Consider the following 24,578-nt stretch of genomic DNA (forward strand, 5'->3'; position numbering starts at 1 on the left):
GAACTTGGGGAGGAGGGCAGTTGTTTACATAGGGGCTGTAGCAGTGGTCTGTGCTCCAGCTGCCTTTCCTGCAGCTCAACCATATGCTGGAGCATATTAGTTTGATCCTCCAGCAGCCTCAGCATTGAATCCTGTCTCCTCTCATCACGCTGCTGCCACCTTTCAGCTTCAGCTCTCTCTTCAGCCCACCACTTACTCTCTTCAGCCCGTCACCTCTTGTCCCAGTCATTTTGTGCTTTCCTGCACTCTGACATTGTGTGCCTCCAAGCATTCGTCTGTGCTCTGTCAGTGTGGGAGGACAGCATGAGCTCAGAGAACATTTCATCGCAAGTATGTTTTTTTCGCCTTCTAATCTTCACTAGCCTCTTGGACGGAGAAGATCCTCTGATCCTTGAAATACATGCAGCTGGTGGAGAAAAAAAGGGACAATGGTATTTAAAAAGACACATTTTATAGAACAATGGGTACACTCTTTCACGGTAAACCTTGCTGTTAACATTACATAGATAGCACATGTGCTTTTGTTCCAAGGTCGCATTTTGCCTCCCCCCCACTGCGTGGCTAGCCCCTCATCCCTCCCCATGGCTAACAGCGGGGAACATTTCTGTTCAGCTACAGGCAAACAGCCCAGCAGGAATGGGCACCTCTGAATGTCCCCTTAAGAAAAGCACCCTATTTCAGCCAGGTGACCATGAATGATATCACTCTCCTGAGGATAATACAGAGAGATAAAGAACGGATGTTGTTTGAATGCCAGCAAACATGCACTGCAATGCTTTGCTCTACAGTGATTCCCGAGTATGTGCTACTGGCCTGGAGTGGTAAACTGTCCTACCATGGTGGACGGAATAAGGCTGCCCTCTGCAGAAACCTTCTGCAAAGGCTTTGGGAGTACATCCAGGAGAGCCACGAATGCCAGGGAAAATTAATCATTAAACATGCTTGCTTTTAAACCATGTATAGTATTTTAAAAGGTACACTCACCAGAGGTCCCTTCTCCTCCTGGCGGGTCCAGGAGGCAGCCTTGGGTGGGTTCAGGGGGTACTGGCTCCAGGTCCAGGGTGAGAAACAGTTCCTGGCTGTTGGGAAAACTGGTTTCTCCGCTTGCTTGCTGTGAGCTATCTACAACCTCACCATCATCTTCTTCCTTGTCCCCAAAACTTGCTTCCGCGTTGCCTCCATCTCCATTGAAGGAGTCAAACAACATGGCTGGGGTAGTGGTGGCTGAACCCCCTAAAATGGCATGCAGCTCATCATGGAAACGGCATGTTTTGGGCTCTGACCAGCCTCACTGGTTTTCTGGTAGGCTTGCCTCAGCTCCTTAAGTTTCACACGACACTGCTTCGGGTCCCTGTTATGGTCTCTGTCCTTCATGCCTTGGGAGATTTTGATAAATGTTTTGGCATTTCAAAAACTGGCATTTCAAAAAAATTTCAAAAGTTCTGATAGCATGGATTCCTCTCCCCATACAGCGATCAGATTCCGTACCTCCCGTTCGGTCCATGCTGGAGCTCTTTTGCGATTCTGGGACTCCATCACGGTCACCTCTGCTGATGAGCTCTCCATTCACCTGCAGCTTGCCATGCTGGCCAAACAGAAAATTGAAATTCAAAAGTTTGTGGGCCTTTTCCTGTCTACCTGGCCAGTGCATCTGAGTTGAGATTGCTGTCCAGAGCGGTCACAGTGGAGCACTCTGGGATAGCTCCCGGAGCCCAGTACCGTCAAATTGCATCCACACTACCCCAAATTCGGCAAGGCCAATTTCAGCACTAATCTCCTTGTCGGTGGTAGAGTAAGGAAATTGATTTTAAAAGCCCTTTAAGTTGAAAAAAAGGGCTTTGTCGTGTGGATGGGTGCAGGGTTAAATCGATTAAATGCTGCTAAATTTGACCTGAACTCCGAGTGTAGACCAAGGCTAACTGATTTATTTGAGCATAAGCTTTCATGGGTAAAAACCCCACTTCTTCAGATGCATGGAGTGAAATGGGTTTCTTCCAATCTCTGTTATTACATCTACTTGTGCCCCTGTGTCTATTTTTTATGTCATGTAAATGACATTTGTACACATTTTAATTAGCAATTTTTTTTGATTTTCCACCTCCTCCATTATTGGACTTAAGAACGGCTCTTCCTCTTCACCTGAGGAATCCCTTTCTGAACGTAATACATGCACTTTCCTGCTTCTCTGCATATTTCAACATAATGATTGGGTTTATTACATTTTCCACATATTTCCCTGAGTGCTGCACATTTCCTATACTCATGCTGGTTGCCACATTGCTGGCATTGTTCCCTGCTTTTCATGTTTCTGAACTTGGCCAATGTAATTTCCATTAACTTTTCCCTTGCTAGTTTAGCTATAGTATTCACAGTAATGTGCTTTGTACATTTTTCTAGGTGTTTTATTTATTTTCTATTTGGGCTGCTGCTTGGCATATGCATATTGCCCTTTCTAGCATCCACTCCATCTCCCTTAGCAATCATTCAGAGACTGTTTTATTGTTACTCCAGGACAATCTGGTCTTTAATGAGAGTCTTTTAATATTCCATATTTACAGGACTGACTTTTTATTTTTTAAGTCTCTGACAAACGCTTCTGTTGTTTTCCCTGCCGTCTGTGTTCTCATCCTGAACATGTATCTTTCAAAAAGGAACTTTTTTTCTAGAAATATAATGCTCCGCAAATATATTCATTATATCTGCAAAGCTTTCCCCTCTCTCTCTCTCTCTCCCCCCCACCTTTGCTCCCAGCCTGTGTGAAATGCATTGTACCCATCTAGGGCTTCTGTGCCTGCCACTGTTAAGAGCAGAGCAATCTTTTGGTCACCCTCCAGTTTATTTGTCCCTTTGGAATTTATATACAGCTCAAATTGTCATTTGAACTGTTTCTAGGGACCTGCAGCATTTCCCCTGATTCTCAGGGGTTGGGAGGGGGGAGTTATATGCAGTTGCACCAGCTCTGTAGCAGCCAATTCAATGTCACTTCTCTTTGGGTCTTCCAGAACACCATATCTGACACTCTTCATAGCACATAGTACCTTACTGACAAGTAGGCCCGATCCAAGATAAACCTTTTATTATGAAGAGATAACTATGTATAGCAATGAAATAACAAAATGACCTACTGTTCTGTGTAGCTGTAGCCTGCAACTCCCCTGCGCTGGACTTGAATCACAGAAATGTATGTCTGGAAGGGACCTTGAAAAGTCATCTGTACAGTCCCCTGAACTGTGGCAGGACCAAGTAAATCTAGACCACTCTGGACAAGTGTTTGTCCAAATTGTTTTTAAAAGCTTCAGCGATAGGTTAGGTAGGAAAAATCAAATGCACAGCTACAAAATGAGGATAGAACTGCTGAAAAGAATCTGGGAGTTATATGGACCACAAATGGAATATGAGTCAGCTTCTTTCTTTCTGGCCCCATCAGTAAGTGACCCAAAGACTACCTCTAGAGCATACAGAAATGTGGAATCTCCCCGCTTTCTGGAAATCTTATGCTCCAGCACCTCCCCAACTCTCCTTCACAATGCCTTTCTTATTGCTTCCTTTTCCGAAATGGAAAAGCCTCATCTGATTTTGAGGCAATCCCAGAAATAATCCCTACAGACAGTGTTCCCTGTAATGTTTCCCACACATCTGTGGAATGAATTTTGTTATGTGCACCAATATGGAAGTGATGTGTGACACATCACCTTCATATTGTGCACATAACAAAATTCATGTGGTGGGGGTGGGGCTGAGGGGTTCAGAGTGTGGGAGGGGGCTCAGGGCTGGGGCAGAGGGTTGGTGTGCAGGGGTATGAGGGCTCCTGCTGGGGTTGTGGGCTCTGTGGTGGGGCCAGGGCTGAGGGGCTCAGGTAGATGGTTGGGGTACAGGGGTGTGAGGGCTCCGGCTGGGGATGCGGGATCTGGGGTGGGGCCAGGGCTGAGGGGTTTGGGGTGCAGAAGGGTGCTCAGGGGCTACAGTGGGGAGAGACAACTCCCCCCAGCTCTCTCTCCCCACAGCAGCATCTGGGTTGGTGGGGAGAGGCGCCTCTCCGCACTGCGGCAGCTCTGGGGCAGGAGGATAGGCGCCCCTCCCCTGGCTGTGGCAGGTCCCAGGGTGGGTTCTTTGAGTGCCTACGCAGCACTAAATAGGCTGCTGCGTGGCCACGCGGCTTACAGGAAACTTAACCTATAGATCAAGACTTTTATTATTTTCAACTGATAACACTCACAGCTTCTGTAATGCTATTCATCAGGCATCAAACAGCAGTATCCCTCCTGCTACTGTGATATCACTTAGTGCTGTCAAGGCATAGTTAGTGGCTGTGTATTTTTTTAATACTAAAACGGCTTAGCTCTAAATTAATCGAATTTTTCCCTACTTTTCTCCAATCTGGTTACTAAATTATACATAAATGGTGTTATATGCTCCTGGTCCCTTCTCAGCAGATGTACTAAAGAAGGTTGCTATCCATTTGTTTTAACGGGTGTGCCCACCTTCTCTACAGTTTATTATAACTACTGAACCTCTGGCTATTGCTGGGAGGAGCAGAAATCTGCTTCAGAGTATTAATAGCGGTAATAGATGCTATAAGATTTAGCCTTATGCTGAAGATGCTTTCTTGTTTATCTTGAAAACAATATCCTTCAGATGTCTTTCACTTAAAGATGATTTCTCAGTCTCCAAGTTGCAATATAATGTGACAAAAATATGAAATACTACCACTCAAGTCTGTTTACTTCATTAATATAAGATGGGCATCAGATGGAATAAAATATCTGGGTGTCACTTACAATAGCCCCATCCAGCTCAGCTAAATTACATGAAAAATATCCAGAAGGTGTCATAAATATAAAGGGAAGGGTAAACCCCTTTGAAATCCCTCCTGGCCAGGGGAAAGCTCCTCTCACCTGTAAAGGGTTAAGAAGCTAAAGGTAACCTCGCTGGCACCTGACCAAAATGACCAATGAGGAGACAAGATACTTTCAAAAGCTGGGAGGAGGGAGAGAAACAAAGGGTTTGTGTGTCTGTCTGTAGTCGTCTTGGCTGGGGACAGAACAGGAATGGAGTCTTAGAACTTTTAGTAAGTAATCTAGCTAGGTATGTGTTAGATTATGATTTCTTTAAATGGCTGAGAAAAGAATTGTGCTGAATAGAATAACTATTTCTGTCTGTGTATCTTTTTTGTAACTTAAGGTTTTGCCTAGAGGGGTTCTCTATGTTTTTGAATCTAATTACCCTGTAAGATATATACCATCCTGATTTTACAGGGGGGATTTCTTTATTTCTATTTACTTCTATTTTTTATTAAAAGTCTTCTTGTAAAACACTGAATGCTTTTTCATTGTTCTCAGATCCAAGGGTTTGGGTTTGTGGTCACCTATGCAAATTGGTGAGGCTTTTTATCCAACATTTCCCAGGAAAGGGGGGGTGCAAGTGTTGGGAGGATTGTTCATTGTTCTTAAGATCCAAGGGTCTGGGTCTGTAGTCACCTAGGCAAATTGGTGAGGCTTTTTACCAAACCTTGTCCAGGAAGTGGGGTGCAAGGTTTTGGGAAGTATTTTGGGGGGAAGGACGCGTCCAAACAGCTCTTCCCCAGTAACCAGTATTAGTTTGGTGGTGGTAGCGGCCTGTCCAAGGTGTAATATTTTGTACCTTGGGGAAGTTTTGACCTAAGCTGGTAAAGATAAGCTTAGGAGGTTTTTCATGCAGGTCCCCACATCTGTACCCTAGAGTTCAGAGTGGGGGAGGAACCGTGACATGGTGGCACAGTGGTGGGATTAACCTGAAATCATTTTGAGATCCAGTTGAGATTTTTTGAACTAGAAATACAGATTTTAAAAAAGGAATTTTTAGGAAGTCCAGAAGGCAGCTTTGAAACTGAAAGCAGCTTGGTTTCTCTCTGCTTTGTGGCCAAGCAGAGACAAAAGGGGATTATCTTGTGAATTGCAGGTTTTCTTGCCTGGAGGCAGGGTACTTAACTCCTGCAGGGAAATTCACAGTCTTCCAACCCAGAGGTTTTTTTTTTTCTTTTCTTCCTAAAAGTAAATAGGGGGTGTGTGCTCTACCCAATTGCCTGGAGACAAAAGTGGCAGGGTTTTTTTTTAGGATTTTGATTTTTTTTTTGTTTTACAAGGAGCACAGGTTTGAAAAGAAATTTTTTTTTTCTTTGGGCTGGGTAAGCAGTTTTCCAAGTAGTTGGAGGTTTTTTGCTTTAATTTGGGCCCAGAGCAGAGACAAGGGAATTGTCTTTTTCTGTAGGCTGACAATCACTATCAGAGAATAGGTATTCTATTCCAGCACAGCAAAATTTTACAGCCAAGTTTTGTTTGTTTATTTCTGAACCTCGGGTGTAAAGTTAGTTAAAAACAGAGAGGTTAGAATGGGCAAATCCTCAGCTCGACTACAGCTGGAATTAGCCAAATTTCAGGCTGAGGAAAAACAAAGGGAACATGAAAGACAGATAGAACTCATGCGGCTGAAGGAGGAGGAGAAGGAAAAAGAGAGGAAGCATGTGGAGGAGATGGAGAGGATAAAGGCCCAGCAGAATATACCAACAAACCCTAGCAATCCTTCTCCAGGTACCACTTCCCATCCCAGAAAGTTCCCCACCTACAAGGCAGGTGATGATACTGAGGCCTTCTTAGAAAACTTCGAAAGGGCCTGCCTTGGGTACAACATCTCTACTGACCAATACATGGTAGAGCTGAGGCCGCAGCTCAGTGGACCCTTAGCTGAGGTGGCAGCTGAAATGCCTAAAGAACACATGAACAAGTATGAACTGTTTAAATCCAAGGCGAGAGTCAGAATGGGGATAACACCCGAGCAGTCTCGTCGGAGGTTCAGAGCCCTAAGGTGGAAACCAGACATGTCATTTACCCGACATGCCTACCACATTGTAAAACATTGGGATGCCTGGATATCAGGAGCAAGTGTTGAATCTCCAGTAAATTTGCCCTTCCTAATGCAAATGGAACAATTCTTAGAGGGTGTTCCTGAGGAAATAGAAAGATACATCCTAGATGGGAAACCCAAAACTGTAATTGAGGCAGGAGAGATTGGAGCCAGATGGGTGGAGGTGGCAGAGAAGAAGAAAACTGGTCGCAGTTGGAGCGGAGACCAGAAGGGACCACCCCAGACCACACCCTATTACCGGGGGCCGCCCAAAGCCCCACCTACCTCCCAAAGAACCCTCCAGACCCCTTATCGTCCCACCACCCCGTTCTCCAGCAACCCTCCTCGCCCCAGTGACCCGTCAGCTGGACGATGTTTTAAGTGTAACGAGCTGGGGCATGTAAAGGCCAACTGCCCCAAGAACCCCAACAGATTACAGTTCATTGCACCGGAATCACACCAGAGGTCCACAGGCCCAGATACCTCCCAGATACCCTTGGAGCGGAGGGAAACTGTGAGTGTGGGTGGGAAGAAGGTCACCGCGTGGAGGGACACCGGAGCTCAAGTGTCAGCTATCCATGCTTCCTTAGTGGACCCCAATTTAATCAACCCAGAGATCCAAGTGACGATTCAACCCTTCAAGTCCAACTCTTTCAATTTGCCTACAGCCAAGTTGCCTGTCCAGTACAAGGGCTGGTCAGGAATGTGGACTTTTGCAGTCTATGATGATTATCCCATCCCCATGCTGTTGGGGGAAGACTTGGCCAATCATGTGAAGCAGGCCAAGAGGGTGGGAATGGTCACCCGCAACCAGGCTAAACAAGCCGTGAGGCCTAGCTCTGTTCCGGAAACTTCTATCAGGACCCAGTCAGAGGTGATGGACCTGGACCCCAGGCCAATGTCTGCAACAGCAGTAGTGGATCCAGTCCCAGAGACCCAGACGGAACCAGTCCCAGAACCGGAACCAGCCAAACAACCAACACCAGACCCCGTGTCAGCACTGAATCCAGTACTTGCAACCTCAACACCAGAGGGCCCCACCGAACCTGAACTGGCAGCAGCCGATAACCCTACACAAGAGGCTCAGCCGGAGCCTGAATCCCAACATAGTGCACCAGCGGAGAGCGGTTCACAGTCAACAGAAACAGCTCCATCCCCTATATCGCTTCCAGAGGGACCAAGCCTAGGTCCACAATCCCATGAGGAACTGATGTCTCCAGCATCAAGGGAACAGTTCCAGACCGAACAGGAAGCAGATGAAAGCCTCCAGAGAGCTTGGACGGCGGCACGGAGCAACCCACCGCCTCTCAGCTCTTCTAATCGATCCAGGTTTGTTGTAGAAAGAGGACTTTTATACAAGGAAACTCTTTCTGGGGGACACCAGGAAGACTGGCATCCTCAGAGACAGTTGGTAGTTCCAACTAAATACCGGGCCAAGCTCTTGAGCTTAGCCCATGATCACCCTAGTGGCCATGCTGGGGTGAACAGGACCAAAGACCGTTTGGGGGGGTCATTCCACTGGGAGGGAATGGGCAAGGATGTTTCTACCTATGTCCAGTCTTGTGAGGTGTGCCAAAGAGTGGGAAAACCCCAAGACCAGGTCAAAGCTCCTCTCCAGCCACTCCCCATCATTGAAGTTCCATTTCAGCGAGTAGCTGTGGATATTCTGGGTCCTTTTCCGAAAAAGACACCCAGAGGAAAGCAGTACATACTGACTTTCATGGATTTTGCCACCCGATGGCCGGAAGCAGTAGCTCTAAGCAACACCAGGGCTAAAAGTGTGTGCCAGGCACTAGCAGACATTTTTGCCAGGGTAGGTTGGCCCTCCGACATCCTCACAGATGCAGGGACTAATTTCCTGGCAGGAACTATGAAAAACCTTTGGGAAGCTCATGGGGTAAATCACTTGGTTGCCACTCCTTACCATCATCAAACAAATGGCATGGTGGAGAAGTTTAATGGAACTTTGGGGGCCATGATACGTAAATTCGTAAATGAGCACTCCAATGATTGGGACCTAGTATTGCAGCAGTTGCTCTTTGCCTACAGAGCTGTACCACATCCCAGTTTAGGGTTTTCCCCATTGGAACTTGTATATGGCCGTGAGGTTAAGGGGCCATTGCAGTTGGTGAAGCAGCAATGGGAGGGATTTACACCTTCTCCAGGAACTAACATTCTGGACTTTATAACCAACCTACAAAACTTCTTCGGTGGAGTTTAGCTCTCCAAGATTTTGATTTCGACATCCAACACATCTCAGGAGCTTCTAACAAAGTGGCTGATGCACTCTCCCGTGAAAGTTTCCCAGAATCAACTGGTTAAAATCGTCCTTGAGATGTGGAAAATATTGTTAGTCTTTATGTACTTGGTAGTATATTTAGAGATGCATGTGTCTTATTAACTCTGTTTTCCTAGAGCTCCAGGAAGAAATCCCAGCCAGTGTTTCACTCTAGCTGAGATTTGGGGGGCGTGTCATAAATATAAAGGGAAGGGTAAACCCCTTTGAAATCCCTCCTGGCCAGGGGAAAGCTCCTCTCACCTGTAAAGGGTTAAGAAGCTAAAGGTAACCTCGCTGGCACCTGACCAAAATGACCAATGAGGAGACAAGATACTTTCAAAAGCTGGGAGGAGGGAGAGAAACAAAGGGTTTGTGTGTCTGTCTGTAGTCGTCTTGGCTGGGGACAGAACAGGAATGGAGTCTTAGAACTTTTAGTAAGTAATCTAGCTAGGTATGTGTTAGATTATGATTTCTTTAAATGGCTGAGAAAAGAATTGTGCTGAATAGAATAACTATTTCTGTCTGTGTATCTTTTTTGTAACTTAAGGTTTTGCCTAGAGGGGTTCTCTATGTTTTTGAATCTAATTACCCTGTAAGATATATACCATCCTGATTTTACAGGGGGGATTTCTTTATTTCTATTTACTTCTATTTTTTATTAAAAGTCTTCTTGTAAAACACTGAATGCTTTTTCATTGTTCTCAGATCCAAGGGTTTGGGTTTGTGGTCACCTATGCAAATTGGTGAGGCTTTTTATCCAACATTTCCCAGGAAAGGGGGGGTGCAAGTGTTGGGAGGATTGTTCATTGTTCTTAAGATCCAAGGGTCTGGGTCTGTAGTCACCTAGGCAAATTGGTGAGGCTTTTTACCAAACCTTGTCCAGGAAGTGGGGTGCAAGGTTTTGGGAAGTATTTTGGGGGGAAGGACGCGTCCAAACAGCTCTTCCCCAGTAACCAGTATTAGTTTGGTGGTGGTAGCGGCCTGTCCAAGGTGTAATATTTTGTACCTTGGGGAAGTTTTGACCTAAGCTGGTAAAGATAAGCTTAGGAGGTTTTTCATGCAGGTCCCCACATCTGTACCCTAGAGTTCAGAGTGGGGGAGGAACCGTGACAGAAGGCTTGTAGTGACAAGTTTTTCCTAAACTTGGGAGGAGGTTTTAAACTATTATATTATTTTTAGTGTATAATTCTAAACATATAACATTTTAAGCAGATTCCCCTTAGAATCAGCCATGAAATTCTTTATTTGCTTAATATCCTTTTACAGTATAAAGGCCAGATCTTCAGATGGTATAACTCAGCATAAGTCTGTTCCCTAACCCTAAATCTGTTCACTTAAGCGGAAGCATGTTGATTTACATGGAAGGACTGGGAATTTTCATCTCAATGGTATTGCCCTCCCACCGTTACCGGAACCTTTTGGGCTGCAGGGTTTTGTAAGTGATGCCAGCATGGCTGGCACCACCCATCAGCGGTCGGTCTGATTTTTTGGGACAGGAATTTAAACTGGGGTCCCTATTAATTCTCCGCTCTATGGCTGCTACTGGACAAACAAAGACAGACCCTGCCCATGGCAGCAGAGCTCCATAGAGTTACCATGGAGAAAGGTGCAGTGAAGCCTATGAAGAAACACCCATCATACAGCCAGTTTCTGCTTCTGTGGCTCCTCAGTATCTAAGCTGTTGGGAGTTGCACTGTGGAAATTGCCACGAGGCAAAGCTCTCATCCTAGGAAGATGTTTTGTAGGAGAATTAGTCAGAAGATTGTAACGTTTCCCTGACCTTCTGTCCCCCTTATATGAGTTTCTCCACAGGAAGGGGAAAATATGGATCATGGTTTATCTCAGGAATAGTGAAATTCTAATGGAGTCTACATGGGTAGCTGGAGTATTGTGCCTTTGTTTTTTCCCTCCCTTTCTTCAATCTTCTTAGATGCACCAGAAAATGCCCATTACTTAAATAAAACAAATGAATACAAATGAAACTTCCTCTAGGACTTGCTAACGTTCTTCATCTGCATTACATAAGGCTTCTTTCTTGTTTGATGGGTTATTTAGGTACAGGGGTGTACAGAATGAAAATGTTTGCTATTACATTCTACCAGGATACAGATATATGAAAACAATGCTTATAGCATCCCATTAGTTTCATTAAGATTAAACACCAAATGTAGTCTTACACATTTAACAATCACTTTGACCTACACTAATACACAAGTGAATTGGCCTGGCTTCCAGCTGTAAGTTTGTCAGTTCCCATCTGACACCTACTCTGCCAGTGTCCTAGATGTAAAAGCAGGTTACAAATGAGTTTTGTTTTGAATGTTAGGATTTATTCACAGGTTGAAATAGAATCCAGGAAGACTGAAGTTGAAACAATCATTTGCATAGAACACTGTGACACCTTAGCTGGTGTAAATCTCCATAGTTCCATTAACTGAAGTAGAGATATACCAGTTTATATCAGCTGAGAATCGGGTTAACTGAGGTTACAAGAGCAAGCTTTCTTTCATTATTGGGATGATTTTAAGAGCTTTGATGTCAGCAAGACTATTTCTGCTGAACAGCAAACAATATAATTCACTCCAAAATAGATTTTTTTAAAAATATATTTCTTTTGTCAATATGTAAATGTTACAATAATAAGCCTTTTTAGAAGCCCTAATAGTGGAAATCCACACATCATTTAACCTGTGAAGCCTCATTCATACAAGTAGTGCACTTACTATATTAAAATGGTCTTTTAAGACATTACGCAATTTAAAAAGATTGAAGGTAGAAAGAAACATATCTCCAGCACTTTAATTTAATTGTAACACAAAATGCTATATTAACTGCTGATCCGGCTGAGAAACACAGAGCCAGAAGAAAATATTGCCACTAAATAAAAGTCTTGGCAACTTCCCACTAAGTCCTGAAACACAATACATACACATCAAACAATCACTAATTTATTGGATCATTAGATAAAAAGCCAGAGTGATTTGAAGAGAGTGGCACTTATTCTCTTTCAAGCTGAAACATTTTGTGGTGTAATAAAGCAGCAGCAAATAATTCCAGCTAATAAGAATCGCTAAATTTTCCTGCTTCCACCTGATATATTGTGAAGGGAAGTTCTATTTCTCTTCTTGATGGTGAAAGCATATTGATCCAAACAATTCAACTTTTCTACCCTTCTTTCAAAATCTTGTGTAAATGAGACCAAAGTCTCCCCCAGTGGAAATGGGAAAGTTCCTCCAAAATAAAAAAATCTGCACACAAGCATTCAAAAAAGCCTTGTATATTCAGTGGTATTTGCAAAGTCCTTTAAATTTGTATTCTGTGTATTTTTGTATGGATGATTTCTTTGGTTCATAAAAAGGAAATAATCTTATGAAAAAGCTAAAAAGACAGCTTCTCAAGCTAACACCTGTCACAGACTTGTATCTTCTGGGAATGGACACAGAGAGGGAGACACAACCCCTACTGATTAACGTGTTACACACACTTATGAGAAAATGTTTGTGTCTAATCAGCCTGTGTCATTACCCACATATGTCTTTAATCTCCTTCTTCCTATTTAGAAGAGGTTGAGGCTCTGCCTACATGATGGCAATTCATATTGGTGTAACTACACAGACGGGGCTATCCTAGTACAAACCCCTATTGTAAACATGCTTTGCTGGCCCAAAGCAGAGCTTATACTGGGCCATCGTACTTGTGGTTTCCCAACACACTGCATACATTCACCAAGCCACTTCTCTTTCTTTTCTAGTAACAGCAGTTGCATAGATTTATAAGAAAGAATCCCAATCGTCATCTAGCCTGACCTGTATAATGCACACTTAATTTCTGAACCCCCAGGGATTGTGGGTTTGATGTTTAAGTGGCTAGTCATGATCATAAGGGAGCATATGCAGATTTTACAAGACTATGGGTACATCTGAAAATCAGGGTGTTCTGATAAAACCCAGTATGAATCTAATCAGGCCCCTGAATACTGCACCATGCCATGGGAGGTAGGTAGCTTTGCATGGAACCAAGAGCTGGCAAAGGTGGCAGCACTCCAACTTGCATCCGGAAGTGCCACTGCCTATGCCTATTGCTCACCACTGTCATGCCGCCAGCCACTGCTCCCAGCTAATGCATTCCCTTCCTCTCCTCCATCTAGGCTTTGAGTGCTTTAGTTCTACCCCATCACCACCTCACTTCTTTCTGTTGTCACTTCTTTTCCCCATGTTCCTAGGTCCAGGTTCTTATCTTGCTTCCCCTCACAACTGTCCTTCCTAAAGCCCCGTTCTCCCTGGACAGAATCCCAGTGCCTTCCTATTCATTTCTGCTCTTTCACTCCCCACCACTCCAGGTAACGACTCAAGTCCTCCTTCTCTGCCCTCCAACCCACTGCTGATTCCTTCCCCCTAGCCTGCAGGTCCCACTCAATCCATCCCTTCCCTAACTCCCTTCTGGATGTTTCAGATCCCCATTCAGACCAACTAAGTGTTGTGCATCTCATATAACACTTGCCCTTCCCACTTCCTAATGCTTCTGCCTCCCATTTATCATCTGGGCTCTGCTCCTGGTGCCCTTGCTTCCATGCTGGCTAATCTCTCAGCTCAATTTCATTTGCATGTGCTATCCTCTGTCCCTTGCATTGCTGCCTTCCATCCCAGTCCTCACCTGATGAGAGGCCCATGTCCCAGACACTTCCTCCCACCAGGGGTGCTGGAACAATTTTTATAGTGGGGGTGCTGAGAGCCATTGAACCAAATTGTAAAACCCTGTATATAATGGAAACCACTTCAAGCCAGGGGGTGCTGCAGCACCCCCACACCCTTAGTTTCAGCACCTATGCCTCCTGCCTCTTCTTGCAAGTGTCCTTCAGCTAGGGGAGTGGAGATAACTTCTGCTCTGACACTAGGAAGATGACCCTGAAGGTCCTCTCCAAGACAAACAGTCTGACAAATCAAAAATAATCTCATGGGGGAGAGGGGGGTTACATTATAGAGGTGTATTTATTTTCATGGGCTCGCTTTACGTTGTTTTTGCTGGAGTTTTACATGTACCAAAAAACAAACCCCAAACCCTACAATATATATTGTAATAATAGAAAGGGAGAAATAGATAGATTATGAGTTGGTTATGGAGGGGGTGAAAAGGCTTGAAATATGAAAATTTGTCTGATCTTTACAATGTATAGCACAGGCCAGATCCTCAGTTGGTGCAAACTGGCATAGCTCTGTTGGTATCAGCGAAGCTTTGCCAGTTTACACTAGCTGAACATCTTGTCCTGTATTTAATATAACAAAAGATATTAGAGCACGCAGGTCCCATTTGAAGCCAGAGTCAGTTGAACTCCATTTTCAACATCCCCAGTTTATCACCATTATGGAGTGCAACTAGGGTGACGAGATGTCCCAATTTTATAGGAACAGTCCCGCTACTGGGGGCTGTTTCTTACATAGGTGCCTATTATTCCCCACCCCCATCCTGATTTTTCACACTTGCTATCTGGTCACCCTAAGTGCAACAGTATCTGAGTTTACAGCTTTTAAGTCATGACCACAACATTTCTAGCTGCAAGTACTAGACAGTTTGTCACTTTTTTTCCTCCCCACAGAACAGTTGAATGGGGATTTGTTACACATTCATTTTCTTTTTTAAGCAAGAAATAATACCCTGAGACATAAGATGAAAATGTTAAATTGCTTGTATTGACTTTCTTTCAGTGCTGGAGGTAGATACAGCAAAAAGGTTTTCTTGTCAATAGAGTCTGTGAAAACTATACAACAAACAAAGCAATTCACACATTGCCCTGACTTAGGTGAGTTGCACTATTTGGTAGTGAGCATGGGTTTGAAGTGAGTTAGATTTTCCGTACATAAAGATTGTGCAGAATCTGGCCCCAAAACAATAGAAAGAATGAGGAAACGTGCCACATTTCTGGCCAGACTTAAGAGGTTATTTGGACTATCCAAATGCATAACACACAGTATCTGATTCTCCATTGCTTTGCACCTCATGTAGTGATTTATACCAGGGTTAAGTAGGTATAAAATGCTGCCAAATCAGACAGAGTGCACAACAACTTTGCTTGCACTTAGCACAGGTGAAAATGGCTACACAAAGTACAAGGTAACGGAGAATTAGCCCGGGTGCTTTCTGGCAGCAAAAAAAGGAGAAACAAAGCTTCCATTAATGAGGAAATCCTTCATGTAGGAGAAATCCCCAGGAAACGTAAAGCTAACATAGTCAGTCATTTGACTCCCTAACCCACACAAATGGGTTGTTCAACCAGACACAGCTGGGCTGGGAGGAGGAGGGAGATGCTAGAGCCAATTGCCATTGTATTATAGCCCTGACTCGTAGGGCATAACCTATCTAGTCTAAATTATGCCAATGTTGGTTGATGTCCAATAGAACTGAAGAATGGACTGGAAAGATGACTTTGGGACACCTCTCTTCCTACCCATTTTGGATCCTGCACCAGTCACAGCTCAAAGCCCAAGAATCTGGCCCATTGTTTTACAGGAGGTTAGAAAATGGAAAAACAATTTCACAAAGTTGAAGTTTTCTTTTTTTTTTTCTTTTCTTTTTTTGTGAAAGCATCAATATGGGCAGATTAAAAATGATTTTGTGAACTTTGGATCAAACGTTCTCAGAATGATCATATACAATTTTCATTTACAGAAAACCCAGTTTTCAGTAGACGGTTTAATGAAAATCTGGGGTCTGACAAAAAAATGTCGATCATTTTGATAATGTGTAATATTGTGCAATGTCAAATCAAGCTGCAGAATTATTGTAATGTTATGCATGATGCACATCTATTAATGTGGAGCTGTGCTACTAAATCTTCTTGCTTTGAAAGGGAAACAGTCTGAGTCAATACATCCTCAAATGCCCAAATACCTTAGTTGTTCCTTCTTACACCTTGCTAACCCTTGTCTCTCCAAGCATGCATCTCACTTTAATTTTCTTTGGGACACTTTGAATAGTGTTATCTATTCATTGCCCTTAATACAAACCTAGACATATAGTAATGGCTAAAATTCTTTAGAACTCAAGTAATTCCAAAAGGTTTACAGTGATCAAAGACACCCTATTTTAACATTTTCTAACTATCCTCTCTATGTTTAATTAGGATGGTGGTTACACTCGGAATCAGGCCAAAGTCTGCACTGCATATGCAAAATTTGATATCAGCCCATAAAGATTTATGGGCTGGTGTGCTGAATTCAGCACATACAACTCATTTACCCCAGGCTACAATTACACAAATGATTTCATGTCCATTGTTGGTAGTTACAATCATGATTCTACTTAATGACCATACTTCCAGTGGAATCACTGGATCAGTATGCAAAGGCTCCCATTAGCCAATCACAGGCCAGAAAAAGTCCTGTCCTCTCAGATCTTGACTAAAATCAGACAGACAGACGCTTTTCTTGAACAACTGCATCACTCTTTTCAGCAGAAGCCACACCTTTGATCCTTTATTCAGTTTGACACTTTGCCTTTGATCAATTATTCCCTCAGGCCAATGATTCTCAAAGACAGTCCACCGTTTGTTCAGAGAAAGCACTTGGCAGGCCAGGCCGGTTTGTTTACTTGCCACGTCCACAGGTTCGGCCGATCGTGGCTCCTACTGGCTGCGGTTTGCCACTCCAGGCCAATGGGGGCTGCAGGAAGCGGCGTGGGCCGAGGGATGTGCTGGAAAACCATGGCCAGTGGGAGCTGCAATTGGCTGAACCTGCGGATGCAGCAGGTAAACAAACCAGCCTGGCCCGCCAGGGGCTCTCCCTGAATAAGCAGCGGACCGGCTTTGAGAATTACTACCAGAGGGAAATGGGAAGAAAAAGCAGATCAGATTCTGGTGATGCCTTGTGTAAAAATATTCAGAAACTAGTAATATACTATTAGTAGATGAATTTCAGATATGGCAAATGGATTGGTTTCACTTCAGTGTTTATCTGACCTAACAAATCCAAATTAATTTGGGTAAAACTCAGCAGCTTCACTTTACATGGCTACATGGGAACATTTTATTCAGCTTTGATTCACGTGGGTTTACACCCTCTGAGCCAGTTTATCAGTTGGTGTAAATCAACAGCTCTGATTTAAATGAAGAAATTACTGTAGTATTTACAACAGTTGAGGAATTTGCCCTGTAAAGGCTTTACATTTTATGTTCTGATAATCCAAAAAACTGAAACTGAACTGACATGTCCAAGCCATGTGAGAATATCATTTTTACATGATGTTGATGTACAACTGTATGTTAGCCTAGGTTTGTTTAAGATGGGAAACAGATTCATATTGTCAAATAGGATTTTAAGTTTGAGTTATTTGTGAAACCTGAAATTAGATGAGCTTCATGCTTTTGTAAATTCCCTTAAAACCTTTTTACATAACTACAGTTTATTGCTGTGTGGTCATATTACAACTGTTTAAATAATAAAAGTGTAACCCTTCTGCCAGGTGGAGCCAGCAGCAACCAGGGCCGGGTTCAAAATCTAAGGGTTCCTTTCCATCAATACAACACAGAACCAGCTCGAGCCCCCACCCAGTAACCTGGGAAAATTACACACCACATGGGTGCTTCTGAGAGGTAATACTTCCCCTCTCACAAGCACAGAGTTTGAATGTAGAAAATAAACTTTAATAAAAGGAGGGAAGTAACTAGGCATTAATTTAGGAAAACACCACAAACAGGGTTCATAAACAAAAAACATGAGCAAGACCCACCCCCAAGCAAGTTGGGCAGTGCCCTTTTCCCACCAGGTTCTTAAGTCCAGCAACCCAAAAGTCCCATTAGCATGCCCATCCCTTCTCTGCACCCCACTCACAGTTGCTGTCCTTGGTTATTGGAGCCCCAGAGTTCAAAGGTCCAGCTGCAGAGTTCACCTACCACCTTGTGTGGAGGTAAGGAGGTACTTTACTCACCCCGCTGCTCGCTGCACCTCTCTGCGTCACCAGCCCCTCATTTGTCAGCCAACTGTCAGTCAGCTTATGCTGCCACCTGCCTCTCTCTGCTGTGACTTTTGCACATCAGTCTTAGTGATTTTCAGCTCTTTGTAGGCTGGGCAAAAACACTGCCCCATTTCAAGTGTTTTCAGCTCTCAAGGATTGTCAGCTCTGGGCAGAAACAGTCCAACTACATCTGATTTTTAGCTCGAATTGATCATTTAAAATAGCAAAGAGGCTCCTAAGGAAGACTATTTAGCTCTATTCTTTGAACAGTGGGGAGGAACAGGTCAAACCAGTCTGGGGACTCCTAGGGAGAATCCACACATCTCCTGGCTGGGACATCTGTCCCCATCCCTCTTACTTTCACAGGGCTCTGGCATTTGAGCCCCTGGCTTAACAAGGTTGCTGAAAGTGACCCCCCTCATTTGGGACAGATTATGCACAGTCCTGCTTCCTTGTATTCCTACAATAATTACAACATTTTGGTAACAGCATTTCACTAACCCTGCATTCAGTACTAATGTGATTTGTACCCAACACCAGCCAAAATTGATTACTTTGACACTGCTCTATGTGCTGAATATCTAAGCAGAGCAGGGACAAACTGTATTTACATAAACACACCCAAAGTCTCTCCCCCTCCCGGCTAGCTGTCAGGGGAACATTCATTCAGACCCTGCTTACATAAGCATTGATTCACTGTAACTATGACCCTGGGATTGGTTCTTCACTCTGTTACACCAATATTTCTATAGTGAGATTCCACTGAGAATCAGGTCCTTAAAGTGAAATCCATGTCAGTGCACTGGGCCTGTACAAGGCCTGTATGCCACATAAACCTGAGAAAGTTTAAGTGGGATTTATTTGGTGTGCAACCTTATGGGTCTTCTGCACAAGGGGTGAATGTCATCCTGAATTTGTTTAATTTCTGTAAGTCTTTAAAGGAAAGAGTTACTGTAACTTTATTAGTTCTACTCTCTAGTGAAATAGTTACAGCAAAGTTTGCCAGGACTCCTCTGCTCTATAAAACTATGGTGGATTACACTACTAAAAGGCAGTACGTAACTGTAATGTATCTGCATTGCATCACTACTATTCCCTTTGTCTTGTATTTTTGAAACTACTATAAATTAAACATTAACAACTGAAATAATGCTGTATTTAATCTTAATCAAATAGATTACAAACTTGAGTAATATGCCATTTGCAGAAATCCATTTTATACCAACATCTGGTAATTTGTGAAGGAAAAATCCTCCAAATAGTCTCAGTAATGATTGATGAGTTAAATTATATTGTATTTTGATACTGAGTTACTAAATCATAATTTATGGGATATAGTAGCTTACCCCAGCAATCTTACTGTCCTTCCAGTGGATGTTCCTTTGACCTTTCCTCAGATTTGCAAAATGTGTGCACATTTTCAAACATTCATTGTATCTCACTGTGCATATTTTATTCTGTTATAAATTGCTTTACTTACATAAATCATGCTCCTTGGGTTGTATATTAGTCATTTCATAAAAGACAAGAGCAATTTGATGGGTAATCTAATCCTATTTTGCAAGGATAAGAAAGGCAGGTATCTCTGAAATCTGCCTGACCTCATTTAATCTGCCTCATCTCAAATTTGACCTAATCAAACCTTCTTTATGCAACTAAGTATCAAATTGCAATGCTTAATTGTTGTTCAGATCATGTAAATATTTGAAGCAGTTTTATGGGCTGATCTGGCAAACAGTGTACTTTTTATCCTTAAGATCACCACTCAACAAACCGTACTCACAAATGCGGAATAAGAATGTGGTTATTTCATGTGCAATCCCTGACATTCTAACAAAGAATATTTTAAAGTTTTGTTTAAACACTTTTGTTTAGTATCAGAGTGCAACCCCCTTACTCACACTGGGGAGCTTTTCTATGAGTAATCCCATTGAAGCCAATGGGTCAGCGAGGCTGGTCAAAGTCTGGCCCTTCATAACTGTATGAATTGGGTTGCATGTGTAAAGCCATAGAGAAAATTATTTCTACTTATAGATGAGCTTCAACAGTATGGAATTCACTATCTTTAAAAATAGTGAGCTATTTTTAATAGAAACTCCATCTTTCTTCCATTAAAAATGGAAAACCTCCCCAATTTCCTTTAACAGGAAATACCCAGAAAATTTCAGAGCTGCTTCTGTGAGAATAGAATATTTATGGAGAATGACGTTAAAAAGCTAATTTCAGTCTTTTTTTTTTAAAATTACTGCTGCTGGAGCTCTTCACCGTATCAGGAGAGAGCCTGACAGTTTAGTGTTGGTGGGTGAAGGGGGGAAAAAAAACCCACACACAAACCAAAATACCTATCTGCAGTGAATGATTTTATTTAAGGCTGACAATGATGAAATGGTAGGGGCCAGGCTACAATTTCTGCCCCTTCATTTGTCTTTGTTGATAAAATGAGCACTGTAACAGGCTGAGAAGGTTGAACTCACAGCAAATTTAACGTGACTCTGTTTACCTGCACATTGAACAAGTCTGCACACAACCAAATGATAAATGCAGAAAGTACAGTGTCTTCTCTTCCTGCTGTTTAATAAAAAGCTTGTTATTTCCTAGCTTTTCTTGAAAAAAGTCCTATATAAACCTCCTAAGAAAATCTTCCAAAAATACCATCTGTTACCTGCGGTCAGATTATGGCATGTCCATACAGGAGCATTACGTACCTCTTCATATGTCCCTTCACCAGAGATGTTACTCTGCCTCCTGTCCAGGTAGGTGAGGAGTGGGCAGAGCAGTGACTCCACCTCCTCAATGTACCATTCAGTGTGGTTGCATTGGCTGGGGGATGTAGGCTTTGTCTGTGTAGAAGGCTGACACATAGTACATGCCACTTCGAGCAGATAGAAAAAGGGGAGATAGACTGTGACTCTGAGACAGAGTGGCCAAACCACAATTTAATGATGTGGAGCAGTAAAAAAAAAAAAAAAGGTAGACGATTTCCTCCAGTCAGTCCCACCACTTTCCATATCCATAAATACTTAGTTAACACATGAGCAATATACTATTATAACCTATAATCTTATTATAACTTTGAAGTAATTGACCATCCGAATGCTCTAAATATGAAAAATGCTTTACAATAACCAGTTCTATTCTAGTATAAAGGAAACACACCTGTTCATGCCCAATTTCCCCAAAACTCCAGGAGGCCTCAAAAGCGTTCAGTGAGTCAGCAGCGAAACCTCAGTAGGAAAGTGTAACCAAGTTCCCAACCCAACTCACCCTCTCTCTGGCTAGCTGTGGCATTGCAGCACCCTTGTCTCCATGTCCCCCATTGTTCTTTGGCCTACTCCAACTACAGGAGAGTCCTGGTCCCCAAGCCAGACCACTTTACAAAGTCCTTCCCCTTTCTGGGGATCCCAGAGTCCTCTACCAAAGTCCAACAGAAATGTGTACACAACCTTCAACCATCTGGGCTCAGCTGGCAGCCACCTCATCACACATGTGCCTCTGCTGCTCTAAACTGCCCCTCCTGTCTAACCCTTGGCTTCTGTGCTAGGTCCCAGGGGCTGGCATACTGTACCACCCTCTCTCCTTTCCTCACACAGTGGTTCAGGCAGGTTACAGATCCTCAGGACCCCTATCTTCCATCAGGTTCCATCTCATAGCTAGCTCACCCAGCTCTTTATTGTGAAGATGTGTGTGGTGGGGCTTTCCCCCAGCCAGGCTTCATCTCTAATTAGGTCTGCTCCACCCTCCAGGTGCAAGCAGACAGGTTAATTGGCTTTACAGGCCCATACAAAACCTTCCATGACACACGTGGGCTAAATACCTTATCACAGAAACCCAGACAGGAGGCTCTGAAAATTATGGCTTCCTAATTCCCAAGATGACAGTATAGTGAAGAGATATGAACAGGCTTTGGAAAGGCTGGACATTTTCAAGGAACTTGCAACCCAGATAGTAAAGAGAATGCCAGGCCACACTGCAAGGTGGCTGTCTTTAAAGGGGCTATGAAAAGACGGGGGAGGGATAGCTCAGTGGTTTGAGCATTGGCCTGCTAAACCCAGGGTTGTGAGTTCAATACTTGAGGGGGCCATTTTGGGATCTGGGGCAAAACTTGGTCCTGCTTTGAGCAGGGGGTTGGACTAGATGACCTCCTGAGGTCCCTTCCAACCCTGATATTCTATGATTCTATGAATGTGGCCCTTGTAAAATCATTCATTCAGTTGATAAATCTGCTTACCATTGTTATCCAGGGGTATAATTCAACCTGAGGGGGCATAATCACATGTGACTCAAGGAGGCATTTCAGTTTACAAAAATTCTGTCAATAAGTGGATTACCATACTATATTTCAACCGAACCTTAGTATTTAAATGAGAGTCACAGAACATACTTAACTAGGAGATATTTTTATCATCTGGGAGAGAGAATTAAGTCTTGTGTACATGGATTTTTTTTCAGTATAAGCTAAGGTGTGATTTGAAACAAATATAATTATACTAGTAGAACCCCTGTGTAGACACTTTTCCTGTGATGTGAATGACTTTAAAAAACAAAACAAAAAATCTGCAACATTGTTATTTGGGAGGCAGTTTAAACTAAACCAAAGAAGCCACTTTTACACTGAAATAAGAGTGTCCACATTAGGAGGTTATATCAATATAAGTATATCTATCTATATCTTCCTACTTCTAGTCAGATTATAAATACACACCACAAGACCAGCCTCCCTTATGGTATTTCCAAGGTTTCAGTTCCAGCCACAAGCAGAACCAGGAATGCTAAGGAGAATTAAAGTAAAAATAATGAGGAAAAAAGTTAGCCAACCCTTTTTTAATTATAGAAATTTATACAATTCTAATGATAGGCAATGTTGTTTAGTCAGTTCTTATTTTATCCAAAAGCAGGTCACACATTGCTAATCCATATGAAAAGTATAGGGGTCACAGCCAAAAATGGAGGTACAGAGAGGGTCTAAAACAGGGAAAGGTTCAACAAGCTATATTCAGACATTCAGATACTACACATGTAAGAATGAAAAGAAAACAGGACTAATATAGAACTCAAACAGACCACTAAGAAGAGTACAGATGCAAAGCTGAAAATATGGTACTTTTCAGATTTGTACATGGTTCCCCAAACTATAACACACACACTCATATATTATAATATAAAATCCATCTAATGTGAAGGACACCAAAGTTTCTCCCCTTAAGAAATAATGAGAGATCCTTAATTTACCTTACAGTATCACTTGGGTCTTTTCCTAACATCCCAGATGGCTCTCCTAGATGGGACTTCTAGTTCCTCACCTTTTGTTGCTTGAACTCTCCCTATTGTCCAACTTGCAGTCCTCGTAGCATATGCTACAGAAATCCAAAATTAATATTTCATTCATGCTATGTCATTTCCGTCAGAAAGAGTTGATGATATACTTCCTCTGTGTTATAATTTGTCATTTCAGACTATAAAGCAAATACCCAAATTAATTAGTGCTGTTACAAAGTGTTCCTTTCCCCCTACTTACATATTCAACTTCATATACTGTTGACTCTAGTTTCCAGAATGTACAATCATTTTTCTAGTGCATATGCACTCTATCCGGTAAATCTCTCCCAGACTCTCCCAGGCAGTGACTTCCAGGAGACAGAGCATGTATTATTTCAAGCATGCCAGGGTAAGCTGTAGCAGCCACTGCATGGCTTATGGAAGCCATTAGGTAGGAACAGGCTCTGGGAACAACTTGGTTCCAGTGCATTTCTCCACATCACCCATGCTTGGGTCTAGCTATTTGACACAGATTTAGGGGCAGAGGAGCCATAGTGAAGGCATTTGCACAGAAAAATGTCACTGTAAAAGAAGGATCTCTGTCATTGGAATTGTATTATATACTGCATTGCAATATATAAAATAAAAAATGTCTCAGCTTCAGAGTTTCACTCTATTTAAGTTTATCATAGGTGGATTCCATTATGTATACATAAAGGTACAAGCAAGGAGACAAAATTAAAAAGGATGAGATGTACTGCCTTTTCCCCCTTTTATGCTTGCGTTTGGACTTCCCTTTCCTTGCCACATTCTTTTGCTAGACTGTGTAGTCTTCATCTTCAGAAGTCTCAGTGTCTCTCACATAGTCAAATCAGCATTGACATTTAATAAAATATATGACAAATATCTTTCAATGTCATCCACTGTTTATGTCCCTGTGTGGATAAGGGAAAACACCCTCTTTCAGCATATTGTTAAGTCTGTAGCAGTTTAAACAAGGCAAGATACCTGTATTACGGCATCATAGAAAGTATGGCATCCTCAATCCTTATGTCTGAATGCCAGCTATTGGAAATTACTTCCGTTTGTTTTGTTAAAAGGGTTAATGTTGCTACTGTCGGAAAAGGGAATTCCCCTCTCTCTCCTATGGATTCTTTAGGGCTACTGTTTCTCAGGCTATATGTTCTAGTTTCACTACTGCTCTAACAATCTCCTTTAT

Source organism: Lepidochelys olivacea, assembly GCF_965140295.1.
Source record: "Lepidochelys olivacea isolate rLepOli2 genome assembly, chromosome: 1".
Taxonomy (NCBI): domain Eukaryota; kingdom Metazoa; phylum Chordata; order Testudines; family Cheloniidae; genus Lepidochelys; species Lepidochelys olivacea.